General features: G+C 37.0%; 1 protein-coding gene across 4 annotated transcripts in view; it reads left to right on the top strand.

Moving 5' to 3' along the window:
• The window catches only part of AKAP6 (A-kinase anchoring protein 6), a 603334-nt gene that overhangs the window by 569495 nt on the left and 12173 nt on the right, over window positions 1–21666 (top strand). The window lies entirely within an intron of this gene.

The following is a 21666-nucleotide window of genomic DNA, read 5'->3' as shown; positions in this document are numbered from 1 at the left end:
AATTACTGCATTTAGAAAATAATTTTGACTTGTGGCAATTATTTTTATAAGGCTAGAGTTTAAGTGAAAAACCTCCTGTAAAATTTAATGCTGCTACATAATCAAGTAATTATGTAATTACTTGTGCTTAATTACTTACAAGAGAGATTGTTGTTAAAAAAAAATCTTTATACATGTCAAAAACAGCTCTCTTCTTTAGAGTATTTCTAGGCAAGCTTCAAATACCAAAAAGCTCTTTTAAAAGTAATCTCTAATGAATGTTTCTTTTATAAATCCACTACCATTCTCTTCAAATATAGGAGTACTTTATATAGAGATCTATATGCCCTCCCTCCAGTTTCCACTTCTTATAGCCAAAAGAGAAAGGAAGGTAGGAAGAAATGATTTTAAATTATGGTTAAAGGGCTTGATGTTAAATATAAGATATGTATCTCCTTAATGTAAGGACTTCCAGTAGACGGAGTAGATTCTTGAAAGAAGCAGGGAATTTCCTATTCCTTAACCCGTATATTACTTAAAAGTGTGTTGTTTAATTTCCCAATATTTGGGGATCTTTCAGCTACCTTTCTGTTATTGAGTTAATTTGAGAGTATACAATGCATGATTTCTATTCTTCTAAATTTGTTAAGGTGTGTTTTGGTCCAGACTGTAGTGTGTCTTTGTGATTGTTCAAGTGAGGTTGAGAAAAACGTGTATCCTGCTATTGTAAGATGAAGTATTCTATAGGTGTCAATTAAATCAAGTTGAGCAATAGTGCTAGTCAGGTCTATATATCTCTACTGATTTTCTGCCTGCTTGATCTGTCAATTATTACATAAAAGGTATTGAAACATCCAACAATAATATTGGATTTCTGTCAATTGCTGTTCCATCAATTTTGCTGCTTCACATATTTCCATGTTCTGTTGTTAGGAACAAACATACATGTTTAGAATCGTATGTCTTCTTAGAGAATTGACCCATTTCTTATTGCATAATGCCCCTCTTTTATCCCTGATCATTTTCCTCATTTGAGTTTGCTTTGTCCGAATATAAAAACTCCATTTCTTTAAATTAATGTTAGTGTCGTATGTTTTTCTTCATTCCTTTACTTTTAACATAGCTAAGTCCGTGTATTTAAAGTAGGTTTCGGTAGACAGCATATACTTGGGTCATTATTATTTTTCTGCTTTGATAATCTCTATATTTTAATAGTATTATTTAGACCATATTTAAAGTGATTATTAATATAGTTGAATTAATATCCATCATGGTTGTAACTTTTTTGTTACATTTGTTTGTTTTCCCTCTCTTTTTCTGCTTTCTTTTATTTTAATTAAACATTTATATGATTTCATTTTGTCTTATTTTTAACATGCCAGTTATACTTATTTTTTAAACAAATTTTAGTTTTTTCTCCTAGAACTTACAATATACATTTTAAACTAATCTTGGCCAGGTATGGTAGCTCATGCCTATAATCCTAGCACCTGGGAGTCTGAGGTTGGAGGATCACTTGAGGCCAGGAGTTCAAGACTAGCCTGGGCAACATAGCAAAACCCCATCTCTACAAAAGATATAAAAATTAGCCAAGCATGCTGGTGTATTCTTGTAGTCCCAGCAAGTTAGGAGGCTGAGGCTGGAGGATTGCTTGAGCCTAGGAGATAGAGGTTGTAATGAGCTATGATGACACCATTATACTCTTTTCTGGGCAATAGTGCAAGACCTTGTATTAAAACAAATATAAAAAAAAAAACTAATCCAGGTCTACCTTCAGACAGTACTATACTGCTCCACATGTATAGTGCAGGTAACTTACAACAGAATATTCTCAATTCCTTCTTTCTGTTTCTTATGATATTGCTGTCATTCATTTTATTTATTGTATATAAAATTATCCAATACATTATCACTAATACTATTTTTAAGAAGTTATCTTTTAGATTTATTAAGAGTGGGAATGATTAAAGATTAAAGATTTTATTTTACTTTCATTTATTCCTTCTCCAATGCTTTATCTTCCTTTATTTGAATCTAAGTTTTTGACTTCTATTATTTTCTTCTCCCTAAAGAACTTCTTTTAATAGTTCTTGCAGAGCAGTTCTGCTGGTAATGAAGTCCCACTGTTTTCTTTCTCTGAGCAAATATTTCTTTCTCCTTCACTTTTGAAGGAGAATTTTCTGAATATAGAATTATAAGTTGGTAGATTTTTCTTGTAATACTTTAAATATTTCACTCCTTTGTATTCCTATTTGCATGGTTTCCAATGAGAAGTCTACTGCAGTTAAAATGCTTGTTCCTTTATAGATGTGATTTTTTTTTCCCTCTAGCACCTTTTAAGACTTTTTTTTTTGTCTTTGGTTTTCTGCAATTTATATATGATATAAAGGTCCAGAGTTTGCAGTATTTATCTTGGATTTTGTCTTTGTGATTTGGTATCTGTCATTAATTTTGGAATACTCTCAATCATTTCACTTTAAATATTTCTAGTCCATTTTCTCTTTCTTCTGTCTGGTTTTCTAATTACCCATATGATATACCTTTGGAAATTGTCTCACAGTTCTTGGTTGTTTCATTCTCTTTTTTATCAATTTTTTTCTCTGCATTTCCCAAAATTCAGTTTGGGATTTTTTTTTTTTTTTATTGACTTATCTTCAAGCTTATTGATTCTTTTTTTTTTTTTGTAGAGACAGAGTCTCACTATACCACCCTCTGGTAGAGTGCCCTGGCATCACACGGCTCACAGCAACCTCTAACTCTTGGGCTTACGCCATTCTTTTGCTTCAGCCACCCGAGCAGCTGGGACTACAGGCGCCCACCACAACGCCCAGCTACTTTTTTTTGTTGCAGTTTGGCCGGGGCTGGGTTTGAACCCGCCACCCTTAGCATACGGGGCTGGTGCCCTACTCACTGAGCCACAGGCACCACCCAAGCTTATTGATTCTTTCCTTGGACATGTCATGTCTACTGATGAGCCCATCAAAGGCATTATTTATTTCTTCTACATTTCTTTTTTATTTTTAGCATTTCCTTTTGATTTATTCTTTTTTTTATTAAATCATAGCTGTGTACAATAATGCAATCATGAGGTACAATGTTAAAGGTTTTATCTCTCTACTTACATTACCCATCTCTTCCTGCATGTTGTCTACTTTTTCCATGATAGCTTATAAGATGCAGCACATATGTTAAGTGTAGTTATTTAAAATTTTTTCTGCCTTATAATTCCATAATAGGTGTCATATCAAGTCTGGTTCTGCTGCTTGCCTTGTCTCTTCAGACTGTTTTTTCCTTCCCTTTTAGTGTGTCCTATAACCTTTTTTGGTTGTTGAAGGCTAGACATGATGTATCAAGTAATAGAAACTGAGTAAATAGGCATTTTGTGTGAAGTAGTATGTTAATAAGGCTACATGTTGAACTGTATCTTGTTTGCTATAGTTGTAAATCTTCTATGCTGAGCTTCAATTTCTTTACTGTCCCAGATTTTGTCTTTCCAATGGTCTTTGAGGTTTTCTGAAAATTTTCCTCAGATATCTTTTAACTACTTCAGTTCAAATCTACTGCTATTAATAAACATACTGGAGACCAGCTGGGGTAAAGAATGGGGGAGGATTAATGTTTTATAATCTTAACTCTTATTCTTTTAGTGACTATGACTCACAAGTGATTCTTAGTTTGCCCACCTGCTTAGGTAAAAGAGGAAGACTAGAGGGAATTGAAGTCAGAGAAATGCCCTTTCTTTGTGCGGAATAAAATTCTGGTGAAGTCTTTTTCTCTGGAGAGTATGCCTTTGTTATAGACAATGTTCTGGATTTATTTCACAATGTTCACTCTTCCCCTCCCCCAGCACATGTTGGCTAGACTACATACTCCTTAACTGTATGTTTTTCTCCAAGTATCTCATCCAGTCTACACAGCATGCCACTAACTGGCTTAAATGACTGAAATGTGCCATTATAATTATGTTATCGCACTCAGCAAGGATATATTTTCATTCCATTTTGCTGATAAATCAAAGTTTGCAACCTTTCAAGCTTCCATAAACTAGTCCTACTCAGACTATACAAACCTTTTGCCCCAATAATAGCCAGTCTATCCAGTTCTAACTATATAAATATCAAATAAAGAAATGGGCTAAGGATATGACCAAGTCATTCACAAAGTAATAAATACAAATGGTTACTAAACCTATGAAAAAATATTCAATCTAACAAGTAATGAAAGGAATGCAAAGTAACAATTTATCAGTTGCTATTTTTTTAGCTATCAAAAAGAGGAAAAATTAATGACAAATTCTAGTGTTATAGTGGTGAGAATGGATCGCAAACCAGCATAATCATTAGCTATTTATCAATATCCTGAAAAGCGTTCACACCCTTTGGCTTAGTATTTATCTTTCTCAGATTTACCCACAGAAAATAATTTGAGCTATGCATATGAAACTATTTATCATGTTTTATTTATAAAACCAAAAAATATCTGAATTTCTAATAATAACTTGTTGATGGAAAAGAAGCCATATTCAGTGAAGTAATTTAAGGAGGTTTATTCTGAGCCAAATTTGAGGACCATGACCTGGAGCCACACCCAAGAAGCCTTGAGCAAGTGGACTTATGGTGGTGGGGTTACAGTTGGGTTTTACATTTTAGGGAGATAGGGATTATAGGTAAGGTCATAAATCAATATGTGGAAAACATACATTGATTTGGCTCCAAAAGGTGGGACATGGGGAAGTGGGGAGCTTACCTGTGATAGGTGGTTTAAAGATTCTTTAGTTGACAATTGCCTGAAAGAGGCTTTGCCAAAAGACCAGGAGTCAGTGAAAAGGAATGCTTAAGATAAATGGTTTGTTAATTAGAGACAAAGTACTGGACAGACTCAAGTAGTTTGTTATGTATATTAAGGACCTACAGACAGGTATTGCATAGCCTGGCCTGTTACTGAGTCACAAAGGACATACCTAAGAAGGGTAGGGGGCCTGATGAGGCATGTCTGATCTCCTTTCTCATGGTTAGCAATTCTGTTTTAGGGATCCTCTTGGCCAAGGGGGAGTTTAGTTAATCAACTGCTTATGGAGAGCTTTAAGATTTTATTTTATGGCTCGGTGCCTATAGCACAGTGGTTATGTCACAAGCCATCTGCACCAAGGCTGGCAGGTTCAGAACTGGCCTAAGCCGGATAAACAACAATGACAACCGCAACAATAACAATAAAATAGCCGGGTGTTGTGAAGGGCACCTGTAGTCCCAGCTACTCAGGAGGCTGAGGCAAGAGAATTGCTTAATCCCAAGAGTTTGAGGTTGCTGTGAGCTGTGATGCCACAGTACTCTGCTCAGGGTAACATAGTGAGACTCTGTCTCAAAAAAAAAAAAAAATTATTTTAGATTGTATTTTATTTTAGATTGTTCACAATATATTTTACGTTGACCTTTAATAACATTTAAAACCATTAAAATTGTGATTCTTAGAAATAGTTTATGAATTAAACTATAAACATTTTTCTCTACCCAAATCTTGAATCTGAGTGATCATTTCATTCATTCTATTCTTTCTTTTTAGGCAAACTTACCCACACCTGTAGCTTCAAGAACTACTACTCTGAACTCCAAACTCCTAAATACAGCTTTATATAGCTCTACTGAGATTTCCCCCAAACATTTCAAATTCAGCTTGTCCAAAACAAAACTACTGATCTTCCTTGACAAACTGACCCTTCTCTTGTGTTCTGGCTGTCACTGAGAGAAACCATAATGCCTTCAGTTGTGTAAAGCCAAAGAACATCAATCATCCTCAATACCTCACTCATTATCAGTCCATCTGGCTCATCTACAGGTCCAATGGGTTTTACTTTCTAAGGAGCTCTTGATGAACTCTATGTCCTTTTCCCTAACTGCACTATCACCATCTTAGTCCAAGGTACCAGAATCTCTCATAAATGAGTTAATAACTGTAAAGTGCTTAGGACACTGCATGGCACAGATAAAGTGTCCAATAAATGTTATTTGTAATTATTCTTGTTCTGTACCACTGCAGTAGCCACTAACATTACCTTCCCCATATCAACTTTTGCCCCCCTCTCCAAGTCTATTCCCTACCACGCAGTCTGTGTAATCCTTTCAGAACACTAATCTGATCATCCCATGTTGCCTGCTTCTTAGATCCAGTTCCACTCACAAAGTGTCTCTCTCCGCAGGCCAGACTCTGCCTATTGTCAGGGCCTCACATGCAAGATGCTTCCTCCTATCTTAGAGCCTTCTTCCTTCTGCCTTCACCATTCACCCAGTAAATCCTTATTATCCTTCAGAAATCATCTCAAAAGCCAATTCCTCAGGCAAGCATTCCTGGCCCCCTAGAATAGATCAAGTCCATCTTACATTTTATCACAAATTATAATCTGATCTACTAGGTCTGTTTTATTCAGTACTTAGTATTCAATCAGTTTATGTGTTTGAAGACATAAATAGATAAGCTGAATACATATTTATTGAATGAATGAATGAGGCTATCTGAAAAGTTCATGACAACTTACTTGTTCTTCATATCTCTGTCGGTGATTAATTTGGCTTCATTGAGCCACCCCTCTGTCTTCTCATATATTCATGGTTTTGCCAACCAGAAAAGCCTCTAGTTACAGTCATCTGCCCAGCCATATACCCCAAATGAGTCAGTTGTGGCCTAAGCTATTGAAACCCTCATCACAGGGGCAGCAGGGCAGAAGTGGGTGGAGTACAGCCTAGTTGCCTTCTGCAATGGACAACTACCTTCTTTACCAGTTTGCAGCCTATATTAGTGCTTTCTGTGTTTCATGACTTGAGAAAGGTTTGTAAGCACTGGTCTAGAAAAAGTAGATATTAGGCCTATCAACTCTTTGATCATGAAGCAATAGTCACATTTAAATTTTGATTGAAGGGAAAACACTTAAGTGGAAATGCCACTGGGGTCAAATAATTTTCTTATCCCACTATAGGAAGATCAGATTTACTCTGATTTTCTTTTTATTCAGGTCTAATAGTTTAGGTCTGTTATTTCACTTGAACTGTGTTTATGATTTTTCAGCATATAAATGGCTAAGTTTGTTGTATGTCAAAGACCAGATGCTGTTTAGTCATCTGGGGGTTGACATTGAAATACTGATACTGAATAAGCTTATTTTTTGCATACAGGAGAATAACAGTACAAGCAAGCCCAAGGACCCAAGGCCTGAAAAGCTAAAGCTATTTTAACATAGATTAAATACTCTTCCTATAGCCTTAAGACCATCAGTATATCTTAACTGCTGGCTATGCAAGTATTGGATACTGAATATTTATTTACCTAATTTTTTAGCCTAGTGTGTGTTGCTATAGGATTCTAAATATTTAATCTACTTGCAAGAATGGTTTGCTATATGATTCCATTTGGTCATGAATTATAAGGAACTAAACTTGTAGGCAGATAATCAGAAAGTGCCCCTTGAGTACCCGCTACAGGCACAGCACTGTTCTGGGATTTGCTTACACAGGAGGGCAGGACACGATCTTCACTCTGAAAAGATTCTCAAGTATATGTAGTGATGGTAAGATAATATTGACATAGATGAGACAATAATTATTCTAAACTATGTTTGGGATGAAAATGACGGCACCAATTACAAAACTAAATACAAAACTAAATACAAAACTGCAAGATACTGGAGAAGTGAGTATGTGCTTAGTTTACCTTTATATTTGCTCAGTACTCGAGCAATACTATGTAATAAGTATTCATCTGTTGAATGAATCAATGAGTGTAAGTGCCAAATCAGAGGTCTGCAACTGTTTTAGCATTAGGGACTGGTGTCATGGTGGGGTTGGGGGTGGTTTTGAAATGAGTCTGCAAGCAATTGATGTATTATGTTCTCTGTGCAGTCAAACCTCCCTGCTGATGATAATCTGGGGATCTTCAGGCATTAGGTTCTCATAAGGAGCCTGCAGCCCAGATCCCTCACATGCACAGTTTACAATAGGGCTTATGCTCCGCGAGAATCTAATGCTGCCCATCTGACAGGAGGTGGAGCTCAGGCGGTGAAGTGAGTAATGGGGAGCGGCTCTAAATACAGATGAAGCTTCTCTTGCTTGCCTGCCTGCCATTCAGTGTGGCCTGGTTCCTAACAACAGTGTTTTTCAACCTTTTTTTTTTTTTTTTATCTCACAGCACACTTGAACCTATAGTTAAACTTCCATGGCACACTTAAATTATGTTGATTTAAAAATGAGACCTAAAAAAACAGAATATACTCACTGTTCTTTGAACATCTTTCAAAAATAATTGAATTAATGATCTTTAAAATTTTTCACAGTAGACCTAAGATCATCTCATGGGACACAAGTGTGCTATGGCACACTGGTTGATAATCACTGCTAACAGGCCACAGACTGCAGCCAGGATTGGGGCTACCATGCTAAATTGTGTGGTTCTATTTCTCATGGAAGCATCAAATTAGGTGGAAATCACTGAGGACTGAGTAAACAGAGAAATCTTTAGAGGCATTTAAGGCTGAATTTTGAGAGATTGGGGTAAGTGCAATAGAAAGTAGGTTCATTCATTCAATCATTCATTCAAAAAATACAGAGGGTGCCAAAAAAATGTATACACATTTTAAGAAAGGAAAAAACAGTATCAAAATGGAAACACTCAAGTCATATTTAACTTCTGCAATTACAAGAGGTGTTCAACACGATTTGTATTCATCTTTTGTTATTGGTATAAACTGAGTATTATAATTTTAATACAGTTTTTATTTTCTTAAAATGTGTATACACATTTTTGTCACCCTCTGTATTTCTTGACTGCCTACTATGATCAAAGGCCTGGTGACACAAGAGAGCAGGAAATATTCGTGAGGTAGTTACTATAGTGAAGGTTAGTTTGGGGTAGCAATAACAGTTAAATTTCAGTCATGTGATGGGACCAGATGATGGAATGCTTAAAAGTCAGTCAGAAACATTTAGAAGAGAAATAGTCACTGAAGGTTTTGGATTTGGGTTTTTTTCCCCCCTATTTAGGGAAGTAATACAATGAAAGGTTTTATTTCAAGTAGCTAGGTTTAAAAGTGATATGTAAAAATTATCCTAAACACGTTATTGTGTCTTTAGTCTAAGGATAGGTCTTTCACAGATTTCCATGAGAAATGTATGGGAATGTTTAGTTTCCCTTTTAATAATAACTCCAACTCCCTTGACATTTCTCAAATGGGTCATTTCCCAAATTTTAAGGAACCTTCCTTAACTAGTAAACGTTAATGATTTCTAACTAGATTTACCTGCATGGCCCCGAGCTCTCCCTTTGTTTTTATGCTAAAGCAAGAGTGGATCATAATGATGATTATCATACTTACTAAAGATTTTAAAGGGCTAGCAGCTACTCAAATAATCACATTTCAAGAGCAGTTTTGCATGTAAAGAAAAGTCAACCTTATCTCATGCAGAAGAATTTTAATGTGGTGTAGACTAAAACATCTCACGTCATTCTTACCCTATCACCATCATCATTTGTGTTACTCTTAGCTCTTCACATAGCTCTGGTCAGCCCCAAGAATCAGAAAGGGAGTCACAGCAATGAATATCCAGAGAGATCCCTTCCTCCCTAGGACATCACTATATCTAGCTGAGGTCAGGAAGGGTCACCTGAATGACAGCGAGCAGGGACGAGGAGAGAAGACATGTGGGCTGAGCACTCTGGGCAGGTCGTCCCATTTGGATGGTGAGTTCTGAAAGAGCTCTACTTGACCTCCCTAACCAAGGACTTTATTCTTACTTAGAGAGCTCAGTGTTCTGCTGAAATTATGAAGGGTAGAAAAAAGGCTAGGTAAGAATTCAAGTCCTTTGTATTTTAAAGGTCATTCCTGTAAGATCATTAACACATCTTGTCCAAATTGAAGCACATTAAAATTGTTTTAACTCACAAGGCAAGTAGAGAAAATATTAATTAGGTGATCCAAAATAACCTGTGCCTTTTTGTACCTTTTAATGCTTGGTTTACAGTCTGAAAGAACCCACTTCAAATGCAGAAGGGAGTCCAATTTTCAAAACACAATTCCTCCATGTTTTTTCTCTCTGAGCATCTCTCATACAGTAGCAGTGGTAAAATAAACAACGATGTGTTGAATTTTGTTTCTCTTTATCTATATGACATTTGTGTCATCGCTGGAGCTCTAATCCATATTCAGGTCTTCGTGTTTGGTGTGCAGTAATATGTAAATTATCTCGCCAGCTGCATGGAGCAGTGTTTGTTTATTCTATTTCTTTTGGCACTGCACAGAACTGAATTTCTGCCAAAATGGGGATGCTTCAGGGAGCACTAATGCTCCAGGAGGAAGTTTTGAAAGGAAACGCACATCATAAGTCTTCATTCTGTGAAGCAGCAAAATCAAAACAAACTTTTTGTTGACTAAAATATTGGTATTATGAATGTAAAATAATGTGTTTGTTAAAATATAATGAACACGCTGCCCATCTCCAGGATGCTCGGGTACGTGGGCTTTGGAAATGAGGACACAAGACGGAGAAAGCTGGTGCATTTTTATTCTTAGAAAGAAAGTAGGTGAAAAGGAAATAAGAGACAACATCTAGAAGTTTAAGGGAGAAAGAAATGTTTTAACATGCATATTGATCTGTGGAAACACATGGCATTTACATACATTTGAATGTGGACAGCTGTGGCGTTTAAGTGTTAAAAAATTTCATTAATGATGCATAGAGCTATCTACTTCTGTTGGCAGGCCTTTCAGTCTTCAATCTGACACTTCCTTTTTTATCCAGCAAGCTAATTTCCCCTCTTTTGTGAGGAGTAACTGTTTTCACACTACTGCTTACCCAGCAAGCCTCCTTATTGTTTCATGGTTAATTATCTTCTCCAGCTTCACCTTCCCCAGCAAAAGGAGCCTGACTGTTCCTCCCCAGCACTAATGAAAGCTGGGTTTTATGGGTACACTGTGTAAATAAACGCAAGGTCTGATCAGACAACATAATAAATGAGTTCCTAAAGTTTATGGAATCACAGCTCATCTAGTAGCTTTACTAATAATGAAGCAAAATGATTAATTTGGTATGTGAGGGGGGAGCTTCAATTTTAGAGAAAAAAATAAAGCTGTTGTCAGCTTGTTCTGTTGTCAGCATGTCTGCAGATACACACAAGGGAACTTTATCCAAGTTCCTTGTGCTTCCTAGTAGCAGCAGTGACGTTTGCCAGGAGAATGTCTTGGAGAGTAGGCCTTTGAAAAATATTGTTGATTTGGTAAAAGGTGGAGGTCATCTGGCATTATATTTCCTTGATTACTTGCTATTTGTTCAGAGAAAAAAAGCAACCAAGCTTTATGGAGTGCAAAGTACGCTGCACTCTTCACTGAATGCAAGCGAAGCAGAGACATCAGTCACAAATGCTACCATTGTCCAGTGCCTGGAGGAGTAAACTCAGCAGGTCAGACCCAGGCAATTAGCTCTACTGGCTTTCAGTGTCTTGCCTCTCTGTGCTGCTATGTAAACCTGGGATCGTGTCTTAACTGCCAGCTTAAGGACCCATATCCAAAGCACATACAAAGTGTTTGGGGCTTATAGATGTTTTTGTTTGGTTTTGTTTTTTGCATTATAAAAGGATTTTAGAAAGTGACCCTAAGCTTTTAATATTACTTTTTTTTTAATTTGCAAAATGCATCACGTTTTAAGATCATTTTTCTCTAGATGGAATTTACATTTCTTTGATTTGGGAGTCTTGATTTGGGTTATAGTTGGAAGTAAGATCCTGACATTTAAAACTCGCAAGAGTCTCCATGAGAGCCCAGGACCACAGCATCTATTCCAGTCAAGATTGAGCTTTTAAATTTAATCGGCTGTCAGGGTCCCCAGTATATCCTCTTGAGATTTCAGAAAGAAAATCCCTCAGGGAGTCTATGTTTTTTAACATGTATGGGGACTCTGGAATAGGAATCAGAGTATAAAATCTCTTAGAAACTTATTTCAGAGACGTTTATTATCTTCTAGGAAAATTCATACTGAAACATCAAGCAACCTTTCCAGCACCAAGTATTTAACTAGTAAACTTTCTAGTTATTTTTTTTATGGGGAGACTTTCTAGTTATTTTTTTAGGGGAGACTTTTAGAGTAGTCACCTTTATGAGAAGCTATTAAAGCAAAGATATAAATCAAATGAAATAAAATCAAATGTAAAAACAAGGCTTAAACCATCCTAAGAAAATGAATCATAGCTGATCTGCCTATTCACCAGCCTAAACCTTGTGCTAATCAGATGATAAATATGAGAAAAGCAAGATAAGTGTTGTTGACTGTTGTAGATGATATAGAAAAGAGACTAAGATAAGGTATGCCATTTCTGGTCATTCTTAATCTGCTAATTCACATTGACCAACATTTTATTTATTTATTTGTTGAATGATGAGTTGTAATCATAGTCTCAGAATCAAAAAAAAAAAAAACAACAACAACAAAAATCACGCCTTATTTATCTGAGAGGAGCAAACAATTAAAAACAGTAATAACACAATGTTGGCTCCTACTATGTATCCTTATTCAGAACGAAGACCCAAAATTCTCTCCACAAATACACACTTTGTAAAGGGCACCGATTCTGAACATGGGTGAACCCTGTTATTTGATGGCTTTTCAGGCAGACCTGCTTATTAGCAAAGCTAGCCTACCTTAGGTTCATGCCAAGAATACTGTGTTCTTAAAAATAGAGTTAGCTAGATAGAATGAACAGTGTTTGATATCAGAATAAAGTGACTATAGCCAACAATCTGTCAAGGTATACTTTAAAATAAATAAAAGTGTGGAAATGGAATGTTCCTAACACAAAGAAATGAGAAATGCCTGGGGTGATAGATACCCTAATTACCCTGATTTAATTAATTAATATTGTATACCCGTATTGGAACATCACATGTACCCTATAAATACTATGAACTGATATATACCCATGATAATTAAAAATTAAAAATGTTTAAAAATATTCAGAAAATTTTTTTTTAAAGAATATTGTGTTCTGAAAATTTAATCTGGAAGTCAGAAGTTTAAGATTTTCTTACAGAACAGCACATGTGTTAGAAAACATCACTTATTATTCACCTCCTCTTTTCTAGCAATATGCTTTGTAAGTTTTAAAAAATTGTAGCTTTTAATTAATGTAAGATCGTTATCATAAAGGAGGGTGAAGGGTGTACTTTTCCCTAAGGCAAAGGTAAGGAAAAATTATATCCAGAGGTGCAAAACTCAAATGTTACATCAACTTCTGACAGTCAACTTTTGACAGTTTGGCAAACACCAAACAGCTAAGCAATGCTCCGCCATGCCCCACAAAATGAAGCAAGATGTTATCATTAGGGGGAAAAAAATCTATGCAACTTGGCATGTGGTTCTGTCATTGTCATCCAAATAGATTTACCATGGGATAGAATGAAGAAAATGCTCCCATTTTACGCAGTTGGGCTTTTTACAGCTTCATTGAAGTTTTTTTTTCTTTTGGACTTCCTTTTACTTGTTTCATTCCTACATAATACTAAAGAGGTCAGAAAGAGAAATTCTTTTATTTAAGAATCTCTTCCTACCTTTTTAAAAATTCACTTTTAAACAATTCTAAATGTAGTTACTTTCTTGAAACTGGAAGAAAATTCCAGGGAAATACAGAATAGTGACTGAAAAGAGAAAAATAAACCAGTTTTGCTTTTCAGTTTGTTCTGAGTATGATAAAAATTTCAGCATGTTCACATATAAAGTAACAGTCAAGAAAAAATAATTGCCAGTGAAAGTAGATTATTTTTCTAGTTACTTCTAATAAAACCTTCAGAGTTGGGTGGGGAAGGTTACTTTCTCTTATAGCAGATACTTAACAAATATGAATAATGCTTTATACAAAAATTAACTTAATGGAGAAAAACATAGTTTGATGCAAGGCGTTCATATATTGCTGCTTAGCTTTAATAGTACCACGGTGATATTATTACACCTAAGAATTATTGGGAAATTATGATAACATCTAAGTTTCTTTATTTTATTAGGACAAATTCTTTGCTTCTCTATAAAAATAGTTTTCTATACACAACAGTTATGACAGAAAATGTGTGGGTTTTTTGCACACAAAGCAACTGTCCATTCTCCAGATGCCAGATGGGTGTCCTACCATTTAATTCAATTTGACACTATCTACCTGGAGTTAGTATCAGATCTCACAAGTTGGAGGGCTCAGTTCCACCAGACTGTCTTCACTTCGGATACTAATAGCACAGATGTCTGATTTCTGACTCACAACTTATAAATCCCCACAACCCCCTCTTCAGGTTCCATAATTTGCTGGAGTGGCTGGAAAAACTCTGGGCAACTTTACTTATATTTACCAGTTTATTATAAAGGGTACAATTCAGGGACAGACAGTTGTATAGGGCAAGTGGGTGAGCAAAGCATCCATGCCTCTCCGAGTGCCCCACTGTCACAGCACTCACAGGTGCTTTGCAACCTGGAAGCTCATTCAATCTCATTGTTCGAGAATTTTTATGGAGCTTTAATCTGTACACCTTCCTTCCCTTCCCAGAGATCCTTAGGTAGAGCTGAAAGTTAGTGCCGCCTAATCCTTTGGTCTTTCTGGTAACCAACCTCATCCTGAGGCTATCTTGGGACTCTACCCTAAATCACCTCATTAGTGTAAACTCAGGTGTGACCAAAAGGGGCCATTATGAATAACAAGACACACTCTAATCACTCAGGAGATTCCAAGGGTTTTAGGGACTCTCTGTTCCAGGAGCTAGGGACAAAGGTCAGGTATATTTCCTGTTACATTTCTTAATCAAAATAGAATTTCTGTGGGGGTAGACCCTACAGTGAAACTGAAGTTACAGGAACAAAGACAAGAAAGAATTGCTTGGATTTTTTTTGTATCTCTTTCTTCTGGGAGATTCCATCCTACAGACTCAGGAACACATTGTTTATAGAGCATTTAAGTTCTGGGCAATCCATTCTTCACATGCATAATCAAATTCAAAAGCATCAAATAGAATTTCTTTGGGGGGGGTTAAATACAGACTCGAGATGAGCTACCATATTTGGAGTTGAGGGGAGACGGGCTAGAACAGTTGAAGAGCTTCCCATACATTCTGTGGCCTCTGTAGTTTTGGCAGTTCCTCTGTCCTTGCAAGACTGACACCATAGGACAAGAAAGGTGGTGAACACAGTAGGATCATGCTGCCATTTCAACTGCAGTTTTACTGGGGAATGGGACACTCCCCTCCAGCCTGTACTTGTTTCCTCAGGACCCCTACTCTAAGGACCTACCCTGTCTGACTTTCTTTGTTTTATCAGGGACTTTTCCTTAATTTACATAAAATTAATCATTTTTAAGTGAGCATTTCAGTGACATTTGGTCCATTTACAATGTTGTACAATCACACTCCTTCTACTTTCACAACACTGTCATCACTCCAACGAGGAATCTCCCTGCCTACCAAGGAGTTGCTTGCCATTTCTCCCCTCGCCGTAGCCCTGGCAACCACCAATCTTCATTCTGTCTCTGTGGATTGACCTATTCTGGATATTTTATATAAATGGAATCATATAATACATGACTTTTTAAAACATCTGGCTCCTTTCACTGAGCATGTTTATAAGGCTATTAGCTTTTTAACTGAGAGGTGGCACAGAGATTGCCACAAAGTTAGAGATTGTCCTGACGGACAGCTGAATACCAGGACTTTTCTCTAGGTCCCTTCAACAGTTCATGAGACCACAGGCAAGTCATTTTCCCTTCAATTCACTCAGTAAATATTTGCTGTGAATCTACTCTAGGCCACGCACTGTTTCTGAAGTCTCTAGTAGAGACAGGACAGGCAAAACTCCTTACGAAGTTTATTTATGGGAGGAAAATCCCCGCATCTCATTATTGGGTTCCCTTTTGTCCCTGGTCCCTGTTGAGAACAAAGGCAATTTTATTGTTATAAAACTTTCTTTGAAAAACATCTCGTGGATTTTTCATTTTCAACTATCTCAGAATTATCTGTGTCACCAAGACTAGGAAATATATCCGTGTCAGTACTCATTTTAGTGAGATTTGTAAGATGACTTTGGATTTTACTTGTCTGTTTTGAGTTTCTGATCAGCTTTGTTATTGAAGAAGAGCATTCACTAGAACAGTTTTTGATCATTAGTGTGAGATAGACTTCAAAGCATTTTCTGAGCTGAGACAAGTTACTTTAACATTATTGTCAATCTGATAGATAGTGAGCAGGGTTTGATTGCTCTAATGTGTCGGTTGTGATAGAATTTCACAATGGACATGCCTTTTAAAAAAAGATTATTTTCAGGAAATAGAAAGTCCTTGAGCTATAGGCCTTGCTGAGGGCTGGGCAGGTGTCTCTTCTCATTTGGTTATCTGTACGGGATAAACCCAGCCAGAGCATGCAAAGACACACACATCCCATTTATGATACAGTGGGAGTGAGTAAGGGAACTAATCACTATTAATTTCATTGAATCCCACCCGTGTGGTTGTACTAAAGATCTTAAGGGATATGCTGTTACAGTTATTTAATATTCAGCCATACTATCCCCCCTTCCCTTCAGCACAGCGAGTATATGCCGATAGCTGCCAGTCATTGTACCTCCTGCGTGCCAGGGCCTCCCTATAAGACTTTATGTCCATTTTTTAGCTTTGCTCTCAAAAGTCTTTTAGGTAGACACAATGTGCTGTGATTGTTCCAGATATATACCTACTAGAACTGAGGCATATGGAAGTTAAGTAACTTGTCTAGGACCACACAACTAACATATGGAAGGGGGGATCCAGAATTCAAATCCAGAGCTGTTGGAGTTTCTGTTCCCAATTCCCAAATGGCTGATAAATGTGAACCTGTTTTTTAAATCCTATTTTTATTTTCTTCTATATCTTTTCTTGCTAACCCTGAATCCATTTCCTGCTCAACAAGAGGCAAGAGTACTGCAAACTCAGAGTTCTCCTAAACGTTATCTTTCCGTTTGCTGAAGACTACCTCTTTGCTCTTGCAGTTGGTTTGTCTTTATAAAATTTCCACCAATGTCTAATTTAGGAAAATAATGCTGTAGCTAATGCTCAGACCCTTTGGTGTTAGGCTTGGGTTGGGGGCTAGGAAAAATACTGCATCCACAAAAGCAGAGTGAATATATGAATGTTTCCCCTCATGGAAATGGGTTCCCCCACCCCAATCTACATATTATTTTCTTTCTCTGCATCACCTTCTCAAACCTCTATATGTTCTGCTTTTCCCTCTAAGGTAAATTACATATATGTTTCAGTATTAACTGAAATTGAATATTTCTTTACATTTGAATACATATTACAATGTGTATATGTGTATATTATATATTACACATATCTTTCAGTATTAACTGAAATTGCATATATCTTCATTCAATTTCAATTTGAATGAAGATATATGCAATTTCAGTTAATGCTGTTTTTGTTTTTGACATTTTATTTGTTGGTATGTTTTTGCTGCGCTCTACTCCTCTACTGATAAGTCTCTCCACCCAAGTTTTTGCACGTGCTGCTTCTGAATAAACTCCTGGAGGAGTTTATAAATAGATAGGGGGGCGCAAACTGCAAGATCTCCTGATGGTTTTGCACATTCTGAGCACCAGAAGTTTGACCGGAACATTCAGTTCATCTTAGTCTTTTTGAGACTTTTTAGAGAAAGTCTTCCAAAAGATACAACTTTTTAAAGGAAATTAAAGGAATCCAGAGATAGGTAGATCAGATCTCTTTTAGGTGGTTGTTTTGAAGACTGGCAAGTGCCTTTGTCTCTATTCTCTAGCTAATGCATTTCTCTTCTCTTTATGAGCTTCCCCTCCCCCTCCCCCTCCCCCTCCCCCATTTAATCTAAAATCATGAGAAAACTCCAGAAGTGCAATCCTGGGGAATCTAATTCAGTTAAAACCATACAAGTGCAGAATACATCAATTCAGATATATATTGCTGGTTACAATAGGAATCTTGGTTCTTTCCTCACCATTGTTATTTCTCTCACCACTTTTAGTTACTTTCTCTGTATATATTGTGTTATTGTAATTAAAATACTTCCAAGAATAATAATCACAAAATAAACTGGCACCAATTAATTCCATTTGTTCCTTGAGAAGATCTGTACAAATATGTGTTTGTTATTTATATTGTGCCCTTGGTTTAGGCCAAACATTCTGTAGTCATGGAACAAGTTTATGAGTGATAGACCCTTGCATCAAAAAATGTAATTCAGAATTACTTTTGGAATAGCAGGTTTTCTACTGGGACCTCATTTACTACTCACCATCCCTTTGGTTTCATTCAAATACTCTTAGATTTTATTTATACTCTTATTTAAATCCAGGTAGATTTACCACTTTATCAAAGATAGGTACATTTGTGCCTTTGAAAAAAGTACCAAATAATTCTTTGAGGAAAACAACAAGACAACAAATTCTTGATTAGCTGGAGCATTATTGGTTATGTGAGGCTATCATCAAAAATAACATTTGACCAAATAATTTTCCCATCAGTTGTATCTCTATATATGCATTTATTTTGATTCCACAGCAACTTTTTTAGTTATATAAATATTCTAATGTCCTTCTTCTTGGAAACTTTTCCTACTTTCTTACCCCAGGGGTATGTTTTGTGATTGAGGTTAAATCCTAAGGAAATGGAGATTTTTTTGGAAAATATTGACTTAATTTAATCCATAACAGGAGTGAGTGGAGGCAAAGCGAGTAGCACTTTTTTTTTGTTTGTTTGTTTGTTTTTGTTTTTTTGGTTTTTTTTTTTGTGAGTAACACTTTAAAGCCTAAAATGAATGATTTCCTAATGGATCCTATCTGATACTCCCTGGAATTGACATACAAAAATTTCAGAAATCATAACAAATTTAAGAGGTTGAGAAGGGAGAGAATTAAGAAAAATGAAGGACAATATTATATCCAAAAGTTTAATCTTTCCTATGAAAATTTTCCACTCCATCTACAATCTTCCCGACTACCCCAACCCCTCCCCCCTGGCCAGATATCAAAATCCTCGGATGCTCAAGTTCCTGATATAAAATGCTGTTAGTATTTGCATATAACCTACACACATCCTCCATATACTTTGCATCATCCTAGATTACTTATAATACTGAATACAATGCCTACACACATTACGTTATTCACACGGATTCAATATAGGACTTGGCACGGGGAAGATTCAATTTTTCGCTTTTTGCAATTTTATGGATTTTTTTCCAAATATATTTAATCTGCAGTTGGTTGAATACATGAATTCGAAACCCACAGCTGTGGAGGGCCAATTGTACTTTACTGAGCCAAAGGTCTGTTCCTTTAGGTGCTGCTATAAGTTTTAGACTGTCTTCGGCTGGACTTTGTAAAGTCACAAAGGCATCATTTAGTCAGGAAATGATGGTGTCATGGAAGAGAAGTCTGAGTTGTAGGCATCACTTGGGCTTAACTCCTGGCACTTCCAGGTGGCTCAATTCCTGTGTCTCCACGTGAGCCCCCACATTTGGGACCCTTATGGAAAATCTGTGCTGCTAAATGTTAAAGTCAACCAGAGAGTTATAAAGAAAGCTCTTTTGAAAGACTAGTTCAATTATTTATTAGCACTCTCAGAGTACAGTGTCAGCTAAGATAGTATTTGAAATTAATATACTATTTGATTAGACTGATTGATTGTTCCTACAGCTGAAGATTTTAACATTCATTAGCCATACTAACTGGTCATTAGTACTTCCTTTATCAGCAAGCAAAGAATAAACAGAAATTCTAATAAAAATTCATCACAGTGAATGTGCTCCATATCTAAGCGACTGTGATGATTGCGGATGTACTAGATTAACTGCTGTAACATTGGCAGCAGGAAAGATTTCTGTTAGAAAATTTTAAAATATCCCTTAATTAATGTTTACTTTGTAACTAGACTCTTTTAAACTTAAGTAGACTGTACAGATAATCTCTTACATATCCACTATAATAAAGTGTTAATGGGTATTTTATACTTACTGTATTTGTGTGGTATCCTTCAACTATTAGTTTTAGGGAGGATTGAGGCCTTCTGAGGAAAATTCTGCTAATGTACTACAGGTGAAGCTTTCCCCTCCACTCCTGAGGAATAAAAGCATCACAGTCTGTGTTTCAACCAGACAGTTAAAATAATTCTAACTTGTCATGCAAATATGCTGACCCGTGATGCTCTATGACACATCTCTCTACCCTCTTGTCATGAATCCTTTGTGATTTTAATAGTAAATTGGAAGGAATGATGAGAAAGAAAGAATGAGGTTGGCAGGGGAGCCCTTTATGAATTGACTCAAGGCCAATCCAGAGCAATTCTATAGATAAGAATTAAAGCGGCCTAATGCTGACTGCTTCTTCAGCATTTGACAAGTATTAGCTCATTTAATACTTGCAGTGATCCTGAAAATAGATAGTGCTATCCTCACTCTGCAGGTGAGGAGACTGGAGCTCAGAAAGGTGAGCAGCAAAGTCAGCCTTTCAGCTAGTCTGCTAGTTCCAGTGCCACATGCATCCACCTGGCCAACCTGCATATGTGGGAGCCAAACTTGGAAGTTCTGTTTGTGTTTCTGTCTGTATGTCAGCCTGTCAGGGCCTGGACTGTGTATATCACCTTTCTTTTTTTTTTTTTGTTATTAAATCATAGCTGTGTACATTAATGCGATCATGGGGCACTGGTTTTATAAACAGTTTGACACATTTTCATCACACTGGTTAACATAGCCTTCCTGGCATTTTCTTAGTTATTGCGTTAAGACATTTATATTCTACATTTACTAAGTTTCACATGTACCCTTGTAAGATGCACCACAGGTGTAATCCCACCCTTCACCCTCTCTCCGCCCATCCTCCCCCCTCCCTTTCCTCCCTCTCCCCCTTCCCCATTATATCACCTTTCTTGGCTATAGCATGCATTCAGACAGCTGGACAGCTGGTAAGGATGGCAAAGGAATCTGGACAGAGTCCAGGAGCTCAGCCAGCTACTGTGTCTTGGATGTGTCAAGCTCTTCCTGGGAAGAGCCAGGAAGTCCAAAGAAAGTCAAGGGTCCCAAGTGGACAAGTAAAGAGCACCATAAGGCAATCTGGACTGTTTCATCCTTGGAAGTTAGGAAAATCTTCAGATAGTTATTTGGGGCTAGAGGTGGGCTGGGGGGAGAGGTTCCTGCCTGTAAGAAATAAGGGCAGGACTGACTGTAGTGATACACATTGACAAGAGTCAAAGTGAAATCTCTGTCAAGGAGAGAGACTGGGGAAGAGAAGGACTGAAAGAACTAAGATTAAGGAACCTCTCTAGAGTACTCAGGGTCCAGGAAGATACTGAAGAGGAAACCAATAGTGTTGCTGGTCTTGAGTCTGACCAGCAGCAGGACCAGGATCTGAAGAGGCAGAGTCCTGAAAGGAAAGACAGAGAAAGGGATTCACAGACAAGATCCCCTGGCCCAGGCCACTACAAATCTATTCTGAATGCCCAGGGAAAAGCTACTTTAAGTGGAGAAGCCAGGACATGAGGCAAGGGGGAGTTTGCCACATGTGGCTGCAGAGCGCACTCTATGCTGGCCCCTGGAGCTCCAGTAGTATCAGGGTGAACATCCCTTAAGAGATGTGATGGGTTATACACTTTTTATTTCCTTTTACCTGGCACTTTTATCTTCACCCAATC

The sequence above is a fragment of the Nycticebus coucang genome, chromosome 6 (assembly GCF_027406575.1).
Source record: "Nycticebus coucang isolate mNycCou1 chromosome 6, mNycCou1.pri, whole genome shotgun sequence".
In the NCBI taxonomy this organism is placed as follows: domain Eukaryota; kingdom Metazoa; phylum Chordata; class Mammalia; order Primates; family Lorisidae; genus Nycticebus; species Nycticebus coucang.
This window is presented reverse-complemented; position numbering and strand designations above follow the sequence as displayed.